This window comes from Oncorhynchus kisutch, linkage group LG9 (assembly GCF_002021735.2).
Source record: "Oncorhynchus kisutch isolate 150728-3 linkage group LG9, Okis_V2, whole genome shotgun sequence".
NCBI lineage: Eukaryota > Metazoa > Chordata > Actinopteri > Salmoniformes > Salmonidae > Oncorhynchus > Oncorhynchus kisutch.
In genome coordinates this window covers 29,844,829-29,871,135 of record NC_034182.2, presented here as the reverse complement: position 1 = coordinate 29,871,135, position 26,307 = coordinate 29,844,829, and the positions used below count along the sequence as shown (strand labels likewise).

Sequence of the window (26,307 nt, the reverse complement as noted above, 5' to 3'; positions counted from 1 at the left end):
AATAAAAGATTAGGGGCGATGGTTTAGTGATGTATTTACATTTAAACAGTGTGTCTGCCTATGGATTGAAAACACAATGTGGGATGCATTCAGTCATTTCATGAGCATACTTCAATGAAAATTCCTGTTGTAAATACCAGCTGAAAATGAACATCTCGCTACTTCACATCCACACCCAGTGAGTGTGCAAGACAAACAGCAGCTGTTTATCACATTCTGCTTTGGTAGAAATGCTAATTCCATCATCTTCCTGCTGACTACAATACTCCAATCTCGTTGCAGGTGGACCCGTTTCGAAGGTGAAGGTTGACATTGAGTAAACCACAGGCTGTGCTCATTGTACCTGGCGTGTACAGTCAAGGCCAAACCTTGCCATGCAAATGTTTACATTGACTGAGAGAAAAACGCCGGGTGACATTTGAAACACTACGACAGCAAAAAATACTTTTATTTGTCAACGGCCACAATGTACAGGAGGCAGGGATAAAAAACAGGACGAGGATAAGGTTCAAGATACATGTTCCCGCAATAAATACACACAACTCCTTCAAGTCTAAGATGTGTTAATTAATAAAGGCCTGCACAGGTGGCAAGCTCCTAGCTGGACTGATTCAAAGCAAACCACAATAGCAAACGTTGTCAACTAACACCAAGCCTGATGCTACCATAAGAAAGACAACCAACCTAGCCAATCAACATCTTATTAAAAGGTACTTTGAGTTTATTATTGGGAATCAGACATTAAGGTATGGATTTGCTGTTATGCTATTTTGCTGAAGCTTCACATAGTTGCACAATATTCCCGGTGATTGTCACTTTATTGCTAGCTTTATGTAGATATCTATCTCAATTACCTAGTACCCCTGCAAGTCGACCCAGTACTGGTACCCCTTGTATATAGTCAAGTTATCAGTACTCATTGTGTATCTACTATTGCTTTTATTATTTCCTGTCTTACTTTTCTATTATTTCTCTATTTTCTTCTCTCTGCCCTGTTGGGAAGGGCCTGTAAGTAAGTATTTCACTGTTAATCCACACCTTTTGTTTACGAAGCATGTGACGAATGCAATTCATTTAGCAACCATTAGCAAGAGAAACAGTCGCTAAAGGGGAAGAAGGCTAAGCTAGCAGCCGGGTGTATCGAAGCCGACTCTACAGAATGGCACAGTAACCTTTTCCCTCTCTTGTTGTGTATGAACATGAGCCACTGGTATCCTGAACATTACATTACAGTGAGCCAGTCATATTTTACAGAAATAGCTCATTCAGCGCTCCGAGCCACATCTATCGAGACAAAGCTGTTTTATATCACACAGTGCATTATGTGTATGCTGCTTTACGGGACATACATCTCCTAGCCCCAAGCCCCTGGCCCCTCCATTTTGTCTCTAATGAGCGAAGCCCCCATGCTCTATCCTTGTGTGTGAGGTTCTGCACTGTGTTAGTGAATAGGAGGGAGTGCCGGAGTGCCAGAGATGTGTCTGATGGAATGTGGGACCCGCCTGTCACATTGTAGTGGGTACTTTGGCGTTTAAATATTTATCTAAGGTACCTCCAGAGTCAGGCCCATCCACACATGAATTATGCAGAACATGGATCCCTTACAAGTATGAAAAATGAAGCACTAAGCAGTGTGCAGCACTAATACACTGGAAATAAGTTTGGAGCTACATGGAACCACATATGGTCTTTATATCCATTTCCCACAATGCTCTCACACTCCACATTATCACACTCTACCACTCCTTTTAGAAAGTTAGACAAAGGAATCAGTTTATGGCAGTTGCAAGTGTTATGTTAATCAACAAAATGGGCAAGTAAGTCGCTTTGTGCCATGTGATACTGTGATCTTGTCATCTGACAAGGAAATGTGATATTTGTTTCCGCCACCTGTGTTTGTTGTTAAGTTGTTAACTATTTATTTCTCTTTTGAACAAAGGAATAGGCCTTACCCCCAGCTACTGTCTTAAAGTGATAGTTCACTCCCAAATCAAGGTTTGTCAGATCTTTTCAGAACTCAAAATATTCACATTTTAATATGAGTCCATGAGTCCCATGTTATCTGCTGTGTCGATGCCTTACATCTCCTGGCCCCTGGTCCCCCATTTTGTCTCTAATGAGCGAGGCCACCATTTCCCAAAACATTACAGAGAAACAGAAGTCAGGCGATGATTGATGTTCGACATGGCTCTTGGCAGCTAGCATGCTAACGCTAACAGTGACATTGGACTGAGCTCACCTCGCTAAAAAGAAGAGCTATAACCGGCTTTCCACCTCAGAATCTTCCAGAACAGGGGTGGCCAAACCTCCTTCCCAAAGAGCTTCTGGGCATGCAGGATTTTGTTCCAGCCCTGCTCCAACACACCTGATTGAGCTAATCAAGGTAATCATGGGAATCAAGTAGTAGCAACAGGTGTGCTAGATCACAGACAGACTATCCAGGAAAAGGGGTTGGAGGAGATTTTATAACCTCCTCTTATAGAGTCACCTAACTTTTGGATAACTATCCCACATAACAGCCACGACCTCACGTGTTTAACAGTATGTGGAGAACATCTCGCTACTTCACATTGATAATCCCTGGAAAACCACCCACTTGGCATCAGGCTTGTATCCCGCACAAATGAGACATGCACTTGATAAGGGCCCTGGCAAGGCTCTGATTGTCCATGTGAGGGTTCTCTAAGCCCTAATTGGTGCTCGCAAATTCAGCACAACTAGTCAAGTGTAAAGGCAATGAGGTACAGAAATGTAAAGGGGAGGAGAGAGTGAGAGTAGTAGACAGGAACAGTGTTTTCTTTGTCCGACTGTGGCATGTGTCGACAGCCATGAGAGATTTACAGTTGATTTTGAATTGAATTTGAATATGACATTAACCCTTCTTTTTAATGTTGCTCAGAATCAGCACCTCGTACCCACGTCATCTGGGGCCATTGTTTGATTAAGCATCTAATTCCACGAAATGAATTGCTTGATTCATTGTTGATCTCTTCAAAGAATTGCAATCCTCTCTTTTACAAATAATGAATTTATTGTACACATACAGTATGGCTCCATGGACACACAACACATGCGAGGGATTACACACTGAGGTAATCTGCTCTCAGAAGTGGTTATGATACTGTAAAAGGATTGAAATTAACCCTTTCTTTCCGAGTATAACCGTTTTGGGACCCAAAAAGAGTTTTACCTGGAACCAAATAGGGTTCTCCTATGGGGACAGCCGAAAAACCCCTTTGTAACCCTTTTATCTAAAAGGCTTTGCAGTGGGAGACATCCCTGCTTAGCCTGAGAGGCGAGATGCAGTATGAGTTGTGACTCCATCAGTCCCTGTGTTCAACAACTGAATGCCTTTTATCAATCACTTCAGTGGGCCATTAGGGGCCACACAGCGGCAATAATACCAGGAGCGGCTGAGTCACCTCATCTGTGTGTGTGTGTCTGTGTATGATCATCAGGCAGTACTGAAACTGAACAAATTAACCTGAAGGGTTAATAAAGAAATGACATAAGATGTGTTGCCTGTAATGAAAAGGGCACATCAACAAGCTGGCAGCAGGGCCTCCATTGGCATATGTGACTGGGAAATCAGCGCGCACACACTCACACACACACACACACACACACACACACACACACACACACACACACACACACACACACACACACACACACACACACACACACACATCAGACGGGATCCGATAGGTGTGCTGCTGGGTCCACAGCACACAGTTTGTAAGCAACAGAAAAAGTGCCATTATATCTGTGTTTGCACGTTATCTTATCGTCTGCTGGGCTGGGGAGTGGTTGCATCGTGGCATCTGACTGAGCAGGGCTTGATGGGTAATTGATATGCTGTTGGGCTGTTTGCTCGGGGGGCCATCTATTACGGCTCTACGCCTCTTCCTGCGTGGGATGTGATGGACTATGATGACACGTACGGGGATTCGGGATGGCGGTGAGCGGGAGGGGAAAAGTCATCTCACCATGGGGTGTCACACCTGGTCTTAGTATTTTGTGTTTTCTATATTTATTTGGTCAGGCCAGGGTGTGACATGGGTTTATTTTGTGTTGTGTTTATGTATGGGGTTTTTTCGTAGGTTTTGGGATTGTGGCTTAGTGGGGTGTTCTAGCAAAGTCTATGGTTGCCTGAGGCGGTTCTCAATCAGAGGCAGGTGATTCTCGTTGTCTCTGATTGGGAACCATATTTAGGCAGCCATATTCTTTGAGTGTTTCGTGGGTGATTGTTCCTGTCTCTGTGTTATTGTCACCAGATAGGCGTATAGGTTTTCACGTTCCGTTTCTTGTTTTTGTATTGTTCGTGTTTTTTTCGTGTATTAAACATGGATCGAATTAACCACGCAGCATTTTGGTCCGACACTCTTTCGACGGAAGAAAACCGTAACACTGAGGAAATGGTGTTTTCAGAGACAAGGGTAGTAGATATCATAATCAAACCCCCAGATGTTGTCCCTCACCACAGATCTAGGATCAGATTACACTAACCTTCACCATTGGGGATTAGGGGGGGAGCAGAAAATATCTGACTCGGTGTCAGACCCAGTGTCTCCTAACTACTCCTACTCCTTTTAAACATACTATGATCTGTTGTTTTGCTCAGCGAATGAAAGGGGAGAGCTCAGGAGCGATGCAGACGATGATGCCTCTGTTACTAGCTATTGTCTAAATGTAGATTTAAAAGCAGAGGGGGCACTACAGAAACCTGAGGGAGACTGCGCTGCATCTTCTCCAGTCAGGCAGGTCCTCTGTTTTATATAAATAGATACAGATATCTACAAGCAGTGCCTCTCTGGTGTATTCGCCATGTTCTGACCAACACAAAGAAAGAGCTTTGTACCACCATATATATATTTATTTTGTCTCCCTGTCTGACTTAACAGTGACAAAGGTCAAATTACAGCATCTACATTGGAGTCTCCATTTAGCAAATATATAATTAGCAAAGTCAAGACAAGGGTGTGACATCAAATATCGTCCTATCAAAAAATCTGTTAGTTATGCCATTTGGGTGTCTGAGAAAGAGCTTATAGCCAATGGTTATGACAAGAGGGAAAATAAATAGCTTTTGAGTAAAACAAACAAACAAACAAACATTTTGTGCTTCTCTATGGTCAGAATATTTTAGGAGAGGATGACGGCAAAAAAACAACAACACATACAATTACCCATCATGCCCGGTCATCACTTTGGATCGGCACCTCAGTAGCTTCTTCGCTGTGCATGCCTTGAATCTACCTAATTTAATACAGAGGCTAGCTCTGCTAATCCGCTGTTAAGCTGTCGCCTGCAAACAAATGAAAAATGTAAAGCCCGGTGCAAGCTAAAAGGTTAGTGATGTTGTGCCTGCGCTAACGCTGTTCTACTCTCCAGCGGGTCATTATATAACCTTGTCCGTATTCACTAAGTTTAATGAAAAAGAAGTCACGCTTCAAAGCATCCCACTCAATTTAACCTGGGTAGACACAGTATTAATAATTTGGTGACTGAAAAGCCATTGCCGGTCTTAAGAGCACCGTGTCCGGGGACATGTGTGGCAGAGAGACTTTCACGACTGGCAGTGGGTTTTTATTGCTGGATCTTAACAGGGGGAGGGTGGGTTAAGTACTTTTTAACAGAGCCGTTGGGCTATAGCAGGATCTTCCCAGCCTCCTCTGTAGCCTGCACTCTTTACTGCTCAGACTGCTAAATGTGATGTTTTTTTATGTGATTACCTTAATGTCTAATGGGAGGCAGATGAATGGGAAATCTTGGATAGTAAAGGTTTTATTCTAATCTAAAAAGGTTTCCACCTGACCTCATGAGGAAAACATGGCCACAATCATTCTAGCCATTCCCCCCAGCTAGCTCAATTTAAGTAATAGTCTGATCCGCCAATGAGGTCATGGTAGGCTCAAAAGTTGAGATCAGTTGGGATCCATCTCTGAGCATTATGGGAGATTAAAATATAAAATATGTCCGCTGTTGCTGTAGAGACAGCTGCTGTACAGAGCTTGTTACTGTGGCTAGCTACGAAAAGCACACATTGCTTTCTCAATTCTTATTGGCACAACAGAAAGCCCAGTGTGTGAGAGAGCTCGGAGAGGAGTTGGTAAGAAGGCCCCATTGTTTTGCCAAATTATTTGATTAGTGCTCTGTGATTTGAGACTGCCTTTTAACTACCTTTTCTAGAGAAGTTACGGAGGCATGATGCAACAGGGAAAATGCACATTGAGAGCTCGTCACAAAATATGGCCACTGTTTTGGCAAAACTACAGTAATCATTCAGAGGTCACACTGGTTTTAAACTGATTTGATTTGGAAAAAAGTATATCATACCTTTGTGACAATATGCATTTTCAAAGCTTTGTGGAAAATAAGGAATGATGAAGCAAAATTCTCCTCAGGAAATGCTTCTGTTTTGAGAATAAGCTTGAATAAGTCACGCTAAAACTCTACATTCATGACAACATAGCCCGAGACATTCTCCTCAAAATTATCTGAGAGCGGAGCTTCGACTCGCAATGGCAAAAACATTTCAAGCTATTGAGCCTTCGCCACGGGTAGTGTTCTAACAGCCAGGCCATTTAAGAGTATGAATCGAGAGGTCGAGAAGCGCCTGTTGATACCTCTTTAGTGTTATAACAGCCAGGCCATTTAAGAGTATGAATCGAGAGGTTGAAAAGTGCCTGTTCATACCTCTTTAGTGTTATAACAGCCAGACGATTTAAGAGTATGAATCGAGAGGTCGAGAAGCGCCTGTTCATACCTCTTTAGTGTTATAACAGCCAGGCCACTTAAGAGTATGAATCGAGAGGTTGAAAAGTGCCTGTTCATACCTCTTTAGTGTTATAACAGCCAGACGATTTAAGAGTATGAATCGAGAGGTCGAGAAGCGCCTGTTCATACCTCTTTCCCACAGTAGACATCCGGTACAGGACCGCTCAGTTTCAACAATTATACTGAGTGACATTTTCAATTTAATTTGCATAAAAGGGCACATTTCCGATTCTTTCACATGGTGGGAGTGAAGGGCTGAGGGAAAGGGAAGGACTATAATTAATCCTATCACTTTGGATGGCAGTCTGACAAATACCCGCTCCCGTTTGGATGTACAGGAGAAGAAAGGGAGCATTTAAAGACGCCATTAACCTCATTTGATGTCTTAAAGCCACGCTGTATCAGTTCGGAAATATTGATGAATGATCGTACCCTCGCCAAGTCGAACAAAATGGAAACGGTTGCCATCAAGGATTGGCCAAGGAGAAAGAGGAGTGGAAGTGGTGTAATGGTGGCAAGAGGGTGGTGGTGTTTGATCGTGGCAGGAATCACTTTTTCTATTCTGCTAAGGAACTGGTGAAAGCATCAGTATTCATACAACAGATAATGACTCTTGGATAACGGATCATCGAAATATAGATAAGAGACAGGAGTTAAACCTGACCACATGAACAAACGGGTAAAAACTCTGGGCCCTAGTTAGAGGCGAGACATTTCTCTGGTCACGTTATATGGACAGGAATAACTGCAATATACAGGCTAGAGGGGATACTTTAGTGGTGCTATGAAAATGAGTGAGCATTTGAATGAGTCCTAGCCTCTCTCTGGACTAATTAGCATTTTGGACCAATGTCTATGATGAAAATGATGATCCTACTTTATAAATCCCTTTCCTACAAGAGAAAAGAGGGGTCGGCTAACACACACCGCCACACACTCACATGCACACGCACACACACACACACACCGCCACACACTCACATGCACACGCACACACACACACACTCACATGCACACGCACACACACACACTCCTCTGCAAAATAAACATAACACAACTCACATGGCATTCCTAACTGTCAAGCATTTTTGAGCCGCACAAACCAGCTTTACATCTGCACACTTGTGAAAAAAACGGCCTTTTCGTTGCTGGTGGGGAAACACCATGTGTACTCACAAAGGGCCAGGCGAGAGGGAGGAAGCAAGGCTTAATTAGAAATGTTTACTGATTTGCATTGCATTCTCATCGGTAATCTCGCCTTAAATGGAACTGGAATTCTTATTGCAATTAGTGATTACTTGAAAAGGGATATGTCCCCGAATTATTGTTAATTACTGGATAAGAAAAAGTACACAAATTCACTGTGGATGTTTAATACTGTACTGTTCGGGGCGTTGCGACGCTCTTCTGTCAATATCTCCGTGCTTGTCACATAATAAAGTTAATAATACGAGCCGCGCTACTGCTACTGCATATGTGATCTGAGCACAAAAACACAACACGTGAAATGTATTCATTAACAAATACAAGGAGACAACTTAATAACATTATTATAAACACAATAACTGTATTATATTTTAGGAGATGATAGGTGAAAGTCCAAAGCAATAAGAGATAACCGACCAGCACTCATCCGTCCTCCCCATCAACCCCATTCAAATGATATGGGACTATCCTCAGTGTTAGTTCGACTGCATTACTCATGCTCTGTGGCACTGCTCTGTGAGGTCTGAGCTCTGGGGCTCTGGGGACAGGGGCACTCTGTACAAAAAAAGAGAACTGCTTTAGAAAGAATAGATAATGGTCTCTCGTCTCCCATACGGCAGTACACTGCACGACAGAACTCTGTTCTACGTGCCTCCCCTCCCCTTCTCCACACACAGAACTACACAGAAACACTCACACATTTTTACACTATCCCAAGTAGCGGGTGGAGAGAAGGTGTGAGGATATTCCAGCATGTGGGAGAGAGAGGGAGGCTGAGCACTGCCGAATGGGAGGGAAGAGAAGAGTGGATGGCATGAAAAGTTCATGTTTTCTTCGCCTTCTCCACCTTCCAGAAGGAAGAGTGGAAAAGATTGTCCCTGGAAGTGTCCATTAAGCAAATGTGACTATCTATTCAATGATACTTTACCACTTAGTAATCTTAATGGAAAACAGCAGTGTGGCTTAAGGCTAAAATGGTCATTGTAGAATAAAAATGTTTTCTTATAACCTGAAGGAATAAATCATTTTTATCCAATAAGCCGCATACTGTAGATGGGAGGGAATTAATACAAGTTTCCTATACTTCAGTCTTTGAAGGATAAATACAAGGCTCCAAGTTGTACTATGTATCCCAATGCCCATGTACTGTACTGAATCGATAACAGTTATTGTGCTCCACCGCCTGTTCCTCAGAGTTTCAGAGGTTGTTTGAAATACACGACCAAAAGTGTCTTGATGTGGAGAGACTGCAGAACAAACCATCCTCCTGCCAGACGTGTCTACCCGTTAAGAGATACACACACACCACCAACCGCTGCCTTCCGCCACCGTGTCCCACGAGACACATTAGTAAGGTGGGGGGGGATCCAGTTTGTCACTTAATAAAAATGGCCTAGGAAAACAGATGGTTTTGTTCAAATGGCCCCCCGGTGCTCAAAGAGAACCGGATCGCTACAGCGGTGGCCAACGGCACACATGAAAAGAAACCTCCCTTTGTAGTGGAAACCAAACAGAAGGAGGTGAATGAATATTGAAATGTGCCTGTGTCGGCATGAGGCCAAGTGTCATGAAAAGCGATTGAGGTGGAAACATTAGCCCTCCTGTTGGAATTCGGAACATCTGGGCTCGGCTTGTTGAATGGGGAAGCAGCAGAGTATCACGCAGAAGACATCGCTTCCCTCAGACTTTCAGTTTTCATACCAATTCATTTATTATTCATTCATTGGTGTATGAATAGCGAAATTGCAGGATGGTTGGTTGACAAATAAGGGGTCTGAAAGTTTGGTTGCCAAGAAGTATGACATTTCCCTTTATTTGTTTGTCTTTCTTACAATGGGTGGAAATAAGAGTGTGCAGAGAGAAGTTATTCTAATTGTGCTGCAGCCTGGCTCTGCTTGGTAGACGGCACAGTGTATTTGTGAAAGTTAATTATCTGATAGGATAGGCGGTGGCAGCCCACTAACGCAAAAAATGTATTAGTTCGTTCTGTTATCCGCTGTGCAATGGAACAATTCATTAAATGGACCACAACCACAAACTGGACCACGGTTATCACGAGAGGGCAGTGAGGACTTGAAAATAGATGATGAAACGATAACATATACTTTACTATTCCAGTGTAATGGTAAGGATGAACTGTCTAGTTCAAACTAAAATAACCATACCCAATCAAAAAGTGTTTCAAATGCATGTGGTGGTAGCCTAGAGGTTAAGCGTGTTGAGCTAGTAACCGAAAGGTAGCATGTTCAAATCCCTGAGCTGACTAGGTGAAAAGTCTGTCAATGTGCCCATGAGTAAGGCACTTAACCCTAATTGCTCTGGATAAGAGCATCTGCTAAATGACTAACCATATGGAAACCTTTTGATTACATCACCAGTTGGCCATAAAATATAGATATAATGAACCACTGGAGGCTGAAGAAATTCAGCTTGGCCCCTAAGACCCTCACAACCTTTTACAGATGCACAATTGAATGCATCCTGTTGGGCTGTGTCACGGCCTGGTATGGCAACTGCACCGCACGCACCGCAGGGCTCTCCAGAGGGTGGTGCGATCTGCCCAACGCATCACCGGGGGCACACTGCCTGCCCTCCAGGACACCTACAGCACTCGATGTCACGGGAAAGCCAAAAGGAACATCAAGAACATCAACCACCCGAACCACGGCCTGTTCACCCCACTACCATCCAGAAGGCCAGGTCAGTACAGGTGCATCAAAGACTGAATAACGGCTTCTATCTCAAGGCCATCAGACAGTTAAATAGCCATCTCTAGCTGGCTATCCCCGGTTAATCAACCCTGCACCTTAGAGGCTGCTGCCCTCTATACATAGACATGGAATACTAGTCACTTTAATAACGTTTACATACTGCTTTACTAATTTCATATGTATATACTGTATTCTATTCTACTGTATTTTAGTCAATGCCACTCCGATATTGCTCGTCCTAATATTTATATATTTCTTAATGACATACTTTTACATTTAGATCTGTGTGTACAGTGCCTTGTAAAACTATTCATCCCCCTTGGCGTTTTTCCTATTTTGTTGCATTACAACCTGTCATTTAAATAGATATTTATTTGGATTTCATGTAAAGGACATACACAAAATAGTCCAAATTGGTGAAATGAAAAAAATAACTTGTTTAAAGAAATTCAAATTTAAAAACAAAAAACGGAAAAGTGGTGTGTACATATGTATTCACCCACTTTGCTATGAAGCACCTAAATAAGATATTTTGCAACCAACTACCTTCCGAAGTCACATAATTAGTTAAATAAAGTCCCCCTGTGTGCAGTCTAAGTGTCACATGATCCGTCACACGATCTCACTATAAATACACATGTTCTGAAAGTCCCCAGAGTCTGCAACACCACTAAGCAAGGCGCAACACCAAGCAAGCGGCACCATGAACACCAAGGAGCTCTCCAAACAGGTCAGGGACAAAGTTGTTGAGAAGTACAGATCAGGGTTGGGTTATAAAAAAAATATCCAAAACTTTGAACATCCCACGGAGCACCATTAAATCCATTATTAAAAAATTGAAATATGGCACCACAATAAACCTGCCAAAGAGGGCCGCCCACCAAAACTCACGGACCAAGCAAGGAGGGAATTAATCAGAGAGACAACAAAGAGACCAAAGATAACCCTGAAGGGGCTGCAAAGCTCCACAGCGGAGATTGGAGTATCTGTCCATAGGACCACTTTAAGCCGGTACACTCCACAGAGCTGGGCATTACAGAAGAGTGGCCAGAAAAAAAGCCATTGCTTAAAGTGCTCGCCAAAAGGCATATGGAAGAAGGTACTCTGGTCAGATGAGACTACAATTGAGCTTTTTGGCCATCAAGATAAACGCCTTGTCTGGCGCATACCCAACACCTCTCTTCCCCCGAGAACACCATCCCCACAGTGAAGCATGGTGGTGGCAGCGTCATGCGGTGGGGTTGTTTTTCATCGTCAGGAACTGGGAAACTGGTCAGAATTGAAAGAATGATGGATGGCGCTAAATACTGGTTTTTTGTCTTAGTTCTTGCTTGTTTCACGATAAAAAAAAATTATTTAGCATCTTCAAAGTGGTAGGCATGTTGTGTAAATCAAATGATACAAACCCCCAGAAAAAAAAGAATTTTAATTCCAGGTTGTAAGGCAACAAAATAGGAAAAATGCCAAGGGGGTGAAGCCACTGTATTGTTGTGAATTGTTAGATACTACTGCACTGTTGGAGCTAGGAACACAAGCATTTCACTACAACCGCAATATCATCTGCTAAATATGTGAATGTGACCAATCAAGTTTGATTTGATTTGACATACTGCCAAACTCTCTAAAACGACGTTGTAGGCGGCTTATGGTAGAGAAATTAAAATTGAATTCTCTGGCAAAAGCTCTGGTGGACATTCCTCAGTCTGCATGCCAATTGCACACACCCTCCAAACTTGAGACATCTGTGCCATTGTGTTGTGTGACAAAACTGCACATTTTAGCGTGGACTTTTATTGTCCCCAGCACAAGGGGCACCTGTGTAATGATCATTTCATTTAATCAGCTTCTTGATATGCCACACCTGTGAGGTGGATGGACTATCTTGGCAAATGATAAATGCTCACTTGCAGGGTTGTAAACAAATGACATATTCCAAAATGACACAGAGCAGAGAAATATCATATGTTGGTAGGTCTCCAACGCTCTGATTGTAATCCATATAGCCAAAAGCTCATTTATATTACAATATCTTTGCCTGAAATCAAACAAATAGCAGGATGGTCAACAACAAAACATGACTCCAGTAAAGCTGGTTATACTACACATACTATTGCTAGAAAAGCATGAACTTTCATGTAATTGTCTTTTCCTCCGACCGCCGAGCGGAAAAGTCTGCCTCATATTTGCTTCCATAGAAGCACAGATGGATTATGTCGAGAATCCTTCCAGGGCATTCGACAGTGTACATAAACAGACAAAAATGTTATGGCCAACTGGTGCCAAGCCATTTCCGATGGACGCCAGTTGTCAAGCCGTAACAAATGTCACATTCCATACACACTGTGTTTTCTCAGGCTCTAGCAGAAGACTAGCACATACTGTACCATGCGGTGTACTAGCCATCTCTAACCACTTCTCTAGAGAGTACACAAGGAAGAAGACTTTATTAGTATTAGAAATTCTGCAAAGGGGATACAGAACTGGATGGGGTTGATGATGCATGATCTCTGTTGTTGAGGGTGGGGTGATAATGCATAATTCTATTATTCTGTGGGAGGCTGTCATAGAACCCACTGTTTTCCTTGGTCAACCGAGTGTATCATACATTATCATGAATCCCTGCAAGGCACGTCTGTCAGTTTATCTATCTTATTTCGTAAGTGGGATCCCCCGTCACAGTGGGTCAGCATTACAACAAGAGCAGTCCAGCCATGCTCAGATGTGTACAAATTCATCAATCTCCATGGCACTTTCGTTATTTGTTTATTAATTATTTTAATGGAGAATGAAGATTAAATAATATAGATAAACTGACAGACATGCCTTGCAAGGATTCATGATAATGTATGATGCACTGTGCAGAATATACACAATCAGTGGTGGAAAAAGTACCCAATTGTCATGCTTCAGTAAAAGTAAAGATACCTTAATAGAAAATGACTCAAGTAAAAGTGAAAGCCACCCAGTAAAATACTACTTGGGTAAAAGTCTAGAAGTATTTGGTTTTCAATATGCTTAAGTATCAAAAGTAAATATAACTGCTAAAATATACTTAAGTATCAATCATTTCACATTCCTTATATTAAACAATCCAGACAGCACAAAAAAAATAGGTTTATTTATAGATAGCCAGGGGCACTCTCCAACACTCAGACATCATTTACACATTGTCACGGTCGTCCTCCTCTTAATCTGAAGAGGAGAGGCGAGAAGGATCGGAGGACCAAAATGCGGCGTGGTATGTGTTCATCATGAATTTTAATAAAGAAAACACTGAACACTGAAACACTATACAAAAACAGTAAACGAAATAACAACCGTGAAGCTAATGAGAACTGTGCTGAAACAAGCAATCAACATAGACAATCACCCACAAACAAACAGTGAAACCCAGGCTACCTAAGTATGATTCTCAATCAGAGACAACTAATGACACTTGCCTCTGATTGAGAACCATACTAGGCCGAAACATAGAAATCCCAAAATCATAGAAAAACAAACATAGACTGCCCACCCCAACTCACGCCCTGACCATACTAAATAACGACAAAAACAACAGAAATAAAAGGTCAGAACGTGACACACATGCAGTATTTGTGTTTAGCGAGTCCGCAGATCAGAGGCAGTAGGGATGACCAGGGATGTTCTCTATATAAGTGTGTGAATTGGACCATTTTCCTGTCCTGCTAAGTTTTTTTTACATAGAATACAAAGTACATATTTTCTTTAGGAATGTAGTGGAGTACAAGTAAACGTTGTCAAACATATAAATAGTATAGTAAAGTACAGATACCCCAAATACTACTTAAGTAGTACTTTAAAGTATTTTTTACTTAAGTACTTTACACCACTGTACACCATACGTGTATGCCAACAGAAAAGAGTGACCACTATGGAAAATCGAAAATGTACTCCATATGCAAGCTTTACACAAAGCTACTGACAGCCTCAAGGAGGCCTGACAGTAAGACTGATACATCCCCAGGCAATTGGTCCTGTTATTTTTATCCTTAATCAGGAGAGACACTGACCTTTGATGACCGTTTAATAAAAAAGAAGCAAATTAATACACTAATGTGACTGTCTGTATTGATTCATGGCAAAACGCTCCAGCGTTTATATCATTATGCTAATAAGATGCAGGAAATTGTCCCGCTTCTTAACTTCCTTTGATTTCATCAAAACACTCGACCCCAAACGAGTAGGTCAGTGGTTTTGAGATGAGCATTGATTGTGTTGGAGTTAACATCAAATTAATATTTTAACGGTGGAAGTGTAATCTCCCTGATGCCAATATAAATGGAATTTACAGTGGAGATACCACAGCTATCTATATATGTGATGGCTTGTTATATTGCATACAACACATTTGTTTTGTACTTACATACTTACACATGTCAGACAGAAGGTGTGTTATAATGACGAATACATTGTTTTTGTTGGCTGTGCTCCATTTGAAATGTATCTACGTTTCCAGATGAGTCAACTACAAAACCACACTCATTGTACACCATAACAACGTGGCTAGCCGCTTTGAAGCCTAATTGTGCACCAAAAATGTACCCAGTTGATTTTGTGTGCGTTTCTATAGCTGTTACTTAGTCTTTAAAAAGACCCACAAATGACAAACAAATGAAAGTGGGCGGTAGAGAGTGATGGAATGGGATGTGAGCGGGGCAATGTCACCGCAAACTGCAAAACAAGAACCCTCTGGGGGATCTCATTAAAATAATACAGAGAATGAATAACTTCAGATCACTTTAAAGATTCAACTTTTTGATTGTGTGTTTGTGTGCTGGCCTAACCGATGGAGTGTGAGACAGAGGTAGAAAGAGTGTGTGTGGGTCTGAGAGTGTGTGTTTTGTTGCTAAAGAGTGTGTGTAGGTCTGAGTGTGTGTGTTTTATTGCTAAAGAGTGTGTGTAGGTCTGAGTGTGTGTGTTTTGTTGCTAAAGTGTGTGTAGGTCTGAGTGTGTGTGTTTTGTTGCTAAAGAGTGTGTGTAGGTCTGAGTGTGTGTGTTTTGTTGTTAGAGTTTGTGTGTGGGTCTGAGTGTGTGTGTTTTGTTGTTAGAGAGTGTGTGTAGGTCTGAGTGTGTGTGTTTTGTTGTTAGAGTGTGTGTGCGGGTCTGAGTGTGTGTGTTTTGTTGTTAGAGAATGTGTGTAGGTCTGAGTGTGTGTGTTTTGTTGTTAGAGAGTGTGTGTAGGTCTGAGTGTGTGTGTTTTGTTTTGTTGTTAGAGAGTGTGTGGAGGTCTGAGTGTGTGTGTTTTGTTGTTAGAGAGTGTGTGGATGTCTGAGTGTGTGTGTTTTGTTTTGTTGTTAGAGAGTGTGTTGAGGTCTGAGTGTGTGTGTATTGTTGTTAGAGAGTGTGTGGAGTCTGAGTGTGTGTGTTTTGTTGCTAGCACCATGTTACCACTCAATTTGCCAGCTATCATCAAATGGTTACGTATGTGGGATCCCCTCTGTTTTCACTGTGTGTGTGTGTTAGTCTGTGTGTGTGTGTGTGTGTGTTAGACTGTGTGTGTGTGTGTGCCTGTGTATTTGCCAATCCCCTTAGTGACCGACTGTGCCTGTTTTGCGTGGTTTGCAGAGCTTCCAAACAAAATGTAAAAAAGTCCCATCCATTTACAATCTTCAGTATCTCTTGTAGTCCAATCAGAATGAAGAATGCAGTATATATACAGTTTAACATACACAGAGAGAGGGGATACACAGCTAAAACTGAACTGGAAATATTGAAGATATGACTTTGGAATAGCTTGCTTAGCTCTCAACCACACTAAAGAACTGTCAAAATAAAGCAAGCCAAGACGCAGCGGATATGATGATGGGGGAACAATGGCTTGAGCAAGAGAACAATGGCTATCACAGCAGTGGATGATATGTACCCAAATGGCAGAAAACAAGAGGGTGTCCGATATTTCCAGCACCTCCAAAGGCTTGTTTTAAGGCCATTGGGTAACTGCACAGAGACGAAATCTAGAAGACCACAGGAAAGGACCTCATGTTTACCTCAGAGGCTTACCATAACAGTACAGTTATTATTGACTGGGTTTGTATCAGAGTTTTAACTGGAAGTTGTATTAACATTCCCAGGTGATTCCCTGTTTTAGCAACGGTTGGGTTTTCAGGTTTCTTAGTAAACCCTCCAACTATTGTCTTTATTCTAGATGGGGAGTGGTGAAAACACAAAGCAGAGAAAGAGATAGAGACACAACAACCCACACAACTCAATGAAAAGCCAATGCTATTTAATGAAATGCCATGAGGTATCCTGATGCCCTCTAAAGCTTGGCAGGCCCTGTCTTCACTTTACACTAACAGGCAGAAAGGTTAAATACTCACATTGAGTCAGCATTACTGTTTGTTAGCTTCATGAATATTCTAGGGAAAGCCAGTTCACTTAGCGCGTCAAGTGAGTTGTAAAGCATGTGTTTTATCTCTACCTTAAAGTGGTTGGATTCATTGCCACACCAAACTGAAGCCACAACATCAATCAGCGTGTTCTTACAGTAGCTAGATCGAATAGTTAGCTGTTTTAAGAACAGCAAGGGGTGCCATTTTCAGCAAGTCAGGCATAATTCCCTTCCTTCTTCACCATTTCGTAGGAATTGTAACATTATCCATAACCTCTAACAACCACTGTGGACTCCACCATTGCCAATTGAAAAGTGTCCAACAATGCTTCTAAAATGTGGTTCAATGCACAAGGGTCTTGTCCATGAGGAGAGGCGCAATTAGAGAAAAAACAAACCTCCTTTAAGAGGAAAGGAAGATGTCCGCCCAATGCGTGTGTTGGAGGGGTCGGTGGAGATGCCATCATGGCACAAACTGCCACCCTGTGGCACTGGGAAGTGGGCATCACCCCCATTATGGCATCTCATTAAATCCCACATGGGCACGGTTGGCGTGAAACTAGTCATGGGCACCAATGGTTTGTGCAGATTTATTCAACCATGTTGAATTACTACTGGTCTAATTGGGATAGTGTTCTGGTACATAGTGTAGGGGTCGCTTTACCTGGCTATCAGCTCAATGTGAGCGAGACTTCAAAATGGCTACCATAATACCAGTGAAACAAGTGTTTGGTGTGACCACTGGTAATATCATACAGGTAATTTGTCATGTCAACATTTCCATAATACAGGTATGTTGGCAGTATGACAAGGTATGGTTCTGGGTGGCCATTTTGTTTTTTTTAGCAGCACATGGGGAGTCTTTCATGAATCATTCTACCTGTGCCATGACATTGTCAGAATCCATATAGCTTCTTCTTTGTAGAAGGGGGGTGGGTTGGAACTCGTCCCCAAAAAACAATTTCCCTCCCTGGCCCTTCCGGACTGAATTTGTCACAAGGAGATGAGTTCAGAAGAAATTGGCTTCCCTTTCGTGCCCATCCTCATTTTTTTTTTGTCTGGATCCTTTGCAGCTTTCCCTGTTTGTCTAGCCTACAGTCCTCCCTGCTAGGCCGGTGCCATTCATCACGTTGCCATCTCGACAGTGCCTGCCCCCTTCTTCGCTAGAAGCCATTAGAGCATCTCTGCATCGTGGCGGCCAGATTGCATTTCGGCCGCGCTCCGACATTTATCATCTTTTGTCCCTAACTTTTTATCTTCACCTGTCCTGTGTGAAGCAGTCCCTATCAGCTGCTGGCCTATGTAATGAAACACTGGAAGGTAAGCTGGAGTAAATAACCTAATTAGACTAGTAGCAAACGGGGACAAAAGAGGGAGAATATACACAAATGGATGGCGATGGGTCCTTGAATACCAGGGGAGGTACACGCTCACAGATGGGCCGTGGAGGAAGTTGAGGTGGTGGCATGGCTCTATGCCCACTCCGCCTCCTCCCAATCCCTGTATTTATAGAAGGCCCTAGTTCAGGTTCTTGAAAATGTTTCTCTTTGGTTGATTTTAATGATGTAACAAAAGTAACACGAGTTCATCTTTCTCTTCATAGGAAAACAACAAGGGCCAAAGGATTCTGGCCCAGTGTTTCAAGTAAAAAAATCTGCCATTCCGACAACAATTGGAGGCCCTAGCTATGACTAATGGGAAGGCCAAGCCATCTCTCTCTCTCTATCTCCCTATTTCCCTCTTTCCCTCTTTCCCTCTCTCCCACTCTTCCTCCCCCCCTCTCTCCCTAGCGTCATAATTATCGCCGCTGTTGCGCTAAACAATATTGAGTTGATGCAGTGAAAATGTCAGGACAGTATTAGCGGACGATTATTAATCCACATCAAGCTGGGAAAGAACAATTTAATTATCACCAAATAGATATTCACGGATCGGGTGCAGACGTAGTGCACTGACCGCTGGATGGGATTCGCTTTGTAAATCGTAGCATGCAAAAAAGATCAGATGATGTAACAGACATCTGTCTATTGTAGTCTGGGGTGTGTTGCTTTGTACTACAGTGACTGAAAATCGTTAGCAGCTCTAGAGTAGCCTGGCACGGCAACCTTCTAAAAGACCACGATGAAGAGGGGAAGTATTGCTAAAGCCTTGTTTTCTACTGTTATTGTTGGTGGGGTTTTTAACGCCTCGGTCACACCGACAGCGTCATTGAGCAAAATGGTACGCAGCATCATCTGGATATGTGTGCAACAAAAGTTCAACATTCACCTTCGGCTACCATTTCTGTCAAGCCATCTATGCATACAGTTTGATGCACATGTTGGATAAATCCAATGTACGCACCACACAGAACGCACTGCAACTGCCTCTGCAACGCAATGCTGCAAGGCAAACGCAGCATTCCATTGGAAATGAATGTGCTTCTGGTTTACCAAAATGCAATGACGCTGTCAGTGTGATCAAGGTGTAAGATGTCGTGTAGTGTCTAAGCGGCACTGTCTTCGCCAGCCTCTGATTTCTGCTTGCGGTCTGTCTGGGTCGCATGTATCATTTCTCTCTAACGGGAAGTTCTCCTGAACCTCTTACTGAGGCAGACCTTAATTACCGTTAATGTAGCTCTTTTGGCTTACTGTACGTCTATGTCTACCATAAGCTAATGCTACATTCCAAAATTCTCAATAAACCGATGCTTTGTCGCACAATTATAATGCAAGGCAATGGCCATACAAACCAAGACGGATTGAATTCTTGAGACAAATACAAACAATGACATGAATTGTCTAGCCCCTGGTTCAAGATGTTCTTATCATAGAATCAAAGACAGAGGCATCCTTTTCTCTTAAGCGCATCTCAAGTACTGTTGGCCGTGTCTTTCTGTGAATGACCAAAAAATTCAATGAATACCGAGAAAATTCCCTTGTAGATTTCAAAGACGCCACACAATGAGCGCGTCAAAACAAAGCTGCCGGCATCTACAAGGCGGCCAGCCCCTTTAAAGATGAATATATCCTTCAGTGCTTCTATTTAGCTTTTTTTATTTGCTATTTATTGTCTTTGAGATGCCTTCATGATTCTCAGAAGCTGAACACTATATCTTCTTCTGGTAGAAATACCCAGAGGATTTGACGACTGACAGGTTGTCTTGGCCTAGTTTTTCCCCCTCCCTCTCACTTTTCGACTGGATCAGAGTATTATTCTCTATTCCGGATGTCACTATCACATGCCTGTAATTCCACAAAGCCGTTAGAGGGCTGTGCAACAGCACCAAATGCCACAACGCACACTGTGATGCTTTTATCGAATGCAGCTTAAACACAGACACACGCACACAGTGAGGAACCGCCCACAAGTACATGGTGCAGCAAGTCAATGGGGATCTCTGTCCCTTGACACTCAGGTTCACCAACTCTGTTGTGATAACTGTTCATCTAACATAGTTATGTTTCAATTTGTTATACCCTGCCAATTGCAGATGCTATTTTCTCTAATTCCATAATAGGGAAGGATATACCAGCTCTGGTGATTTTAGTGTTGTGAATGGCTTATACCATTAACCAGTAAGATTATAATATGCATCACCACTTAGCACCAAGCAGATCCTTTCCTTTATCTATCCCCATTGATACAATGAAGCCATAAATGGTGTTTGTTTGGAACAGTAAAATGTTGCTCAAATGGCCTAACAATGATGTATGGGCCCCTCAATATCCTACATTTGTTGTTCAGCTTGTGTCCCCAGTATCCCTCTGTTGCATTTGGTTAGTCAGCTACACATGCAAGTTGCAACAGTTGTCATTCATTTAAAAAAAGGTATAGTAATCAACAGATATTTGAGATGAAACAGAAGATTAATATGCAATTTACATGCAATTCAGAGGTTTCGTAATATTCTTAATCTGTTTATCTTCAAAACTCATTTCCAAACTTTTGGGGCCCGTGAGATTAGGTTGGCATGGTTATTGTTGGTATACTTTATTAACGTTGAGAACCTGTCATGACCAAATTATGCTCTAGTTAATCAATGGATTAAACTAATACTCCTTGTTATTACTTTCCATGCAAATTCTTCCTTCCCCTCAGCAAACATAATTTTACATTGCCAGAAATCATAGGCCCCAGGGCTTTTTGTTGTTGTTGCCCCCTGTTACTAATCAGTTACACAGTCAAGGCAAGCCCCCTCCCAGTTACCCACGTGGTACCCCCTATCTCCTCACCCCACCTGACGATTAGCAGAGTGGCAACAGGTAGCAGCAGGCTGTCTACACTCACTGAGAGTGGGCTACTGGATCCTCCTGTGGTTGGTGGTTGCAATAACAAATTAACAAAACTTTTTAACAAAAGTGGTTTATTTAACAGAAACTCAGAATTGATGTGTGCAAAAATATGTGCACTCCTTCAGTCAATGGCACCTCCATTTGCAGCGATAACTTGGAGTAAACGTCTCCGATAGCCAGTAATCAGTCTCTGATATCTGTTTTGAGGGATTTTTGCCCACTCTTCCTTACAGTTGCTTGCGAAAGTATTCACCCCCTTGTCATTTTCCTATTTTGTTGATTTTGGGGGGGGGTTTGTATCATTTGATTTGCACAGCATGCCCACTTTGAAGATGCAAAATATTTTTTATTGTGAATCAAAAAAACAGAAAACTTGAGTGTGCATAAATATTCACCCCCCAAAAGTCAATACTTTGTAGAGCCACCTTTTGTCAAACCACAGATTCTCAATTGGATTGAGGTCTGGGCTTTGACTAGGCCATTCAAGTTATTTAAATGTTTCCCCTTACACCACTCAAGTGTTGCTTTAGCAGTATGCTTAGGGTCATTTTCCTGCTGGAAGGTGAACCTCCGTCCCAGTCTCAAATCTCTGGAAGTCTGAAACAGGTTTCACTAAAGAATTTCCCTGTATTTAGCGCCATCCATCATTCCTTCAAATCTGCCCAGTTTCCCAGTCCCTGCTGATGAAAAACATCCCCACAGCAGCATGATGCTGCCACCACCATCATTCACTGTTTGGATGGTGTTCTCGGGGTGATGAGAGGTGTTGGGTTTGCGCCAGACATAGCATTTTCCTTGACGGCCAAAAAGCTTACATTTATGTCCATGACATGAAATCCAAATAAAAATCTATTTAAATTACAGGTCATAATGCAACAAAATAGGAAAAACGCCAAGGGGGGTGAATACTTTTGCAAGGCACTATACAAACTCAGCCAATTGAGTGAGGTTTGAGGGGTGTCTAACATGAACTGCCCACTTCAGGTCCTAATCCACAGCATCCCAATTGGATTTAGGTCAAGACTTTGACTTGGCCAATCCAAAACACAAATCTTCTTTGTCCTGAACCATTATTTGGTAGATTTGCTTGAATGCTTTGGGTCGTTGTCTTGTTGGAAGACCCATTTTCTGTTCAAGAATCTCCTGGTATACCTCAGAATCCATGGTTCCCTTAATGAGGTGGAGTCATCCAGGTCCAGAGGAGGAAAAGTAGCTCCAGATCTTGACATTCCCACCACCATGCTTGATTGTTGTTATAAGGTTATTCTGGTGGTAGCAGTGTTGATTGTGACAAAAAAGGTAATTATTGGTCCAGAGAATTAACTTCCAGAAACCTTCAGGTTTGTCCAGGCGGTTTCTTGCAAAGTTAAGATGGGCAGTTTGGTTATTTTTTGACAGCAGAGGCTTCTTCCAAGCAACCCTCCCATGAATGGCATTTCGATTCAGTGTTCTTATTGTTGAAGCATGTACAGTTATCTGAGATGCAGCAAGGGAGGTCTGCAAATCTCTAGATGTTATGTTTGTGTTGGCGTTTACCTGATTTACTATTGTTCTTGTGGCTCTTGGGGATATTTTGGAAGGGTGTCCACTTCTAGGCCGAGTTGCTGTCATATTAAATGCTCTCTATTTGTAAATGATTTGCCTCACAGTGGATTGATGGAGCTCAAATCTTTTTGGGATGATTGTATAGCCTTCCCCAGATTGATGTGCTGCCCTCGTCCTGATGTCCTCTGAGATCTCCTTTCCTCTCGGCATGGTGTGCTTCGCATTCACCTGAATGGGTAACACCAAACTGACCAGATTTCTGACCAGATTTCTGACCAGTCCCGCCCAAACTCTTTCCTAACAATCTCTCATTTGATTGTTTAATTTTGTACCAAATTATTTACCCACCTGATACTATTTACAGACTTGATTTAACCAATGCAACTTGGGGTTCACTTATTTTTGCACCTGCACTAATTCCTTTTTAATTCTGTTTTTCTACTATAAGCATGATTTCCCCTACACCAACATAAGGTTTTGGTAAATATAAAACTGTTATGTCAGATCAAAAAAACTGGTTCTGATTAAATGAAGATTTCATGGTAAAAACAAAACAAATCTGTAATTGCACAAGGGGTTCTCAGACTTTCAAGCAGCACTGTATACTACATATCTAATACATACTATACAATATACACAGTATATATGTATTATATATATATATTATATTATTTTACACAACTTTTTTTTTGTGCCGGCTTCAGCCCTGGTAATCCCCTGCTTTAATCCGGTCCTGGACATTCCCCATGTATCAACCATACTACCAAGCACCCGGGTTTACAGTAAAGTACTGCTCAGGCAACGGATTCAACAGGAACCACTAGATCTTTCTTTTAAAGGGTGGAAATGTAAAAGCAATCGTTTCAAGCAATCTCTGCAATCTCTGCATAATGTTCTGCCTCTTCCTCGATAATTCCCATTATGCGCTTTGGTACTCCCTCTCATACTCCCTTACCCTTTCTCCCTTTTCTCCCTCTTTCCTTCTTTACTCCTGCTCTACCAACCTCCGGGGGGGCTGCCTGCCATCTCTGCTGCTCTCTGGTTATTCTTCCATCATTAACATACATTACATAGACTGCCAGATCACCCTGGCCGCGCAAGCTTGTGTCTGTGGCCCTAGTTGAGTCGCTTCGTTGTGTTTTAAAAAGCCACTGGACGCATGGGTGGTATGACCCTGTTGTGGCTGGTCACCCGTCATTCTACTGTTGAAGTGGAATTGTAAAGAATTGACCTAGAGTTGGATAGGGTCTTATTTTGATATGTTTATATAAACATACAATAGTCTTCCCTTTGGTTGCGTTATAGGATGTATTAGTGTTGCCTTAACTGACATCTGTGTGTGTGTGTGTGTGTGTGTGTGTGTGTGTGTGTGTGTGTGTGTGTGTGTGTGTGTGTGTGTGTGTGTGTGTGTGTGTGTGTGTGTGTGTGTGTGTGTGTGTGTGTGTGTGTGTGTGTGTGTGTGTGCTGTATATTTCATACTGTATGTGTGGGAATCACAGGCAGCCGGAGGCACTTTAATTGGGGAGGACAGGCTCATAGTAATGACTGGAACGAATTTCATGGAATGGTATCGAACACATCAAACTTCTGATACCATTCCATTTACTCCATTCCAGCCATTACTATTAGCTGTCCTCCCCTCAGCAGCCTGCTGTGGTGGGAATTAATGTGTACATGTGTGTACAAATATTTTTGCATGCTTATTTATGTATGTGTGGGGGTGAGCACAGCTGCAAGTGCATGATTACATATGCAATCATTTTGGGGCGTCAGGTAGCTTAGTGGTTTGAGCGTTGGGCCAGTAACTGAAAGGTTGCTAGATCAAATCCCTGAGCTGCCAAAGTAGAAATATGTTGTTCTGCCCCTGAACAAAGCTGTTAACCCACTGTTCCTAGGCTGTCATTGTAAATAAGAATTTGTTCTTAACTGAAATTCCCAGTTAAATAAAGGTTAAATAAATAAAGTACAAATGTGTGCATGTTAGACCTAGTGGACAGGTCTGTATCGGGCTCCCTGAGTAACCTGTATATCATTGTAGGGGTGAAGGTGCTTTGCAGTATTTGGCGTCTCCCACACCTGCCTTTGACAAATTCGCGGTTCAGCCGGGGGGGTAGTCCACCACAGCCCATCAATCGAAAGTCCTTGGCATCTCTCTAAACAGCTATCTATTACCGCCAAACCACAGCTCTCTCTCTGGATAGAGGGGAAATCACCACACTCACACGTACTGTGGCCCTGTTAAACCAGGCTTTCCAGTGGCTCCTCGTTCTCCGCTAATGGCTAAATATGTTCCCGATTCCCTTTCCGCTCCCTCTGGCAAACTGCTGTAATTTCCACACGTGGCTTTAATGGCAAAACTGCAGCCTATTCTTTTTTACGGATGTTTCCGCTTGAATAATCGGGGGAAAAAATAGCAGATTAAAGGGTTCTGTCATAACGGGAGGCAACAGATCATGCATTGTGAAATTACTCTCCCCCTCTCTCTCTGATTTGGAATGTGTAATTAAAGAAATCTGTGTAGGCACAAATCTTAACATTATCGGATCTGTTTGACAGCTGCCCTCTCATATGCATTGGAGAGGCATCCCAACACAACAGAGAGAGAGAGAGGGAGAGCAAGAGAGAGTGAAACAGAGACAGAGAGAGAGAGAGAGAGAGAGAGAGTGAAAAAGAGACAGAGAGAGAGAGTGAAACAGAGACAGAGACAGAGAGAGAGAGAGTGAAACAGACAGAGACAGAGAGAGAGAGAGAGTGAAACAGACAGAGACAGAGAGAGAGAGAGTGAAACAGACAGAGACAGAGAGAGAGAGAGTGAAACAGAGACAGAGAGAGAGTGAAACAGAGACAGAGAGAGAGAGAGAGAGAGAGAGAGAGAGAGAGAGAGAGAGACCGAGACCGAGAGAGAGACCGAGAGAGAGAGAGTGAAAAAGAGAGAGAGAGAGAGTGAAACAGACAGAGAGAGAGAGAGAAAGTGAAACAGACAGAGACAGAGAGAGAGAGAGAGAGAGAGAAACAGACAGAGACAGAGAGAGAGAGAGAGAGAGAGAGAGAGAGAGAGAGAGAGAGAGAGAGAGAGAGAGAGAGTGAGAGTGAAAAAGAGACAGAGAGAGAGTGAAACAGAGACAGAGAGAGAGAGAGAGAGAGAGAGAGAGAGACCGAGAGAGAGACCGAGAGAGAGAGAAAAAGAGAGAGAGAGAGTGAAACAGACAGAGAGAGAGAGAGAGAGTGAAACAGACAGAGACAGAGAGAGAGAGAGTGAAACAGAGACAGAGAGAGAGTGAAACAGAGACAGAGAGAGAGAGAGAGAGAGAGAGAGAGACCGAGAGAGAGACCGAGAGAGAGAGAGTGAAAAAGAGAGAGAGAGAGAGTGAAACAGACAGAGAGAGAGAGAGAGAGTGAAACAGACAGAGACAGAGAGAGAGAGAGAGAGAGAGAGAGA

At 42.5% G+C, this 26,307-nt stretch overlaps 1 protein-coding gene across 31 annotated transcripts in view; it reads right to left on the bottom strand.

Annotated features, from left to right (window-relative positions):
- Nucleotides 1-26,307, bottom strand: part of LOC109897033 (receptor-type tyrosine-protein phosphatase delta) — a 593,471-nt gene that overhangs the window by 117,089 nt on the left and 450,075 nt on the right. The gene's annotated exons all lie outside the window — the stretch shown is intronic.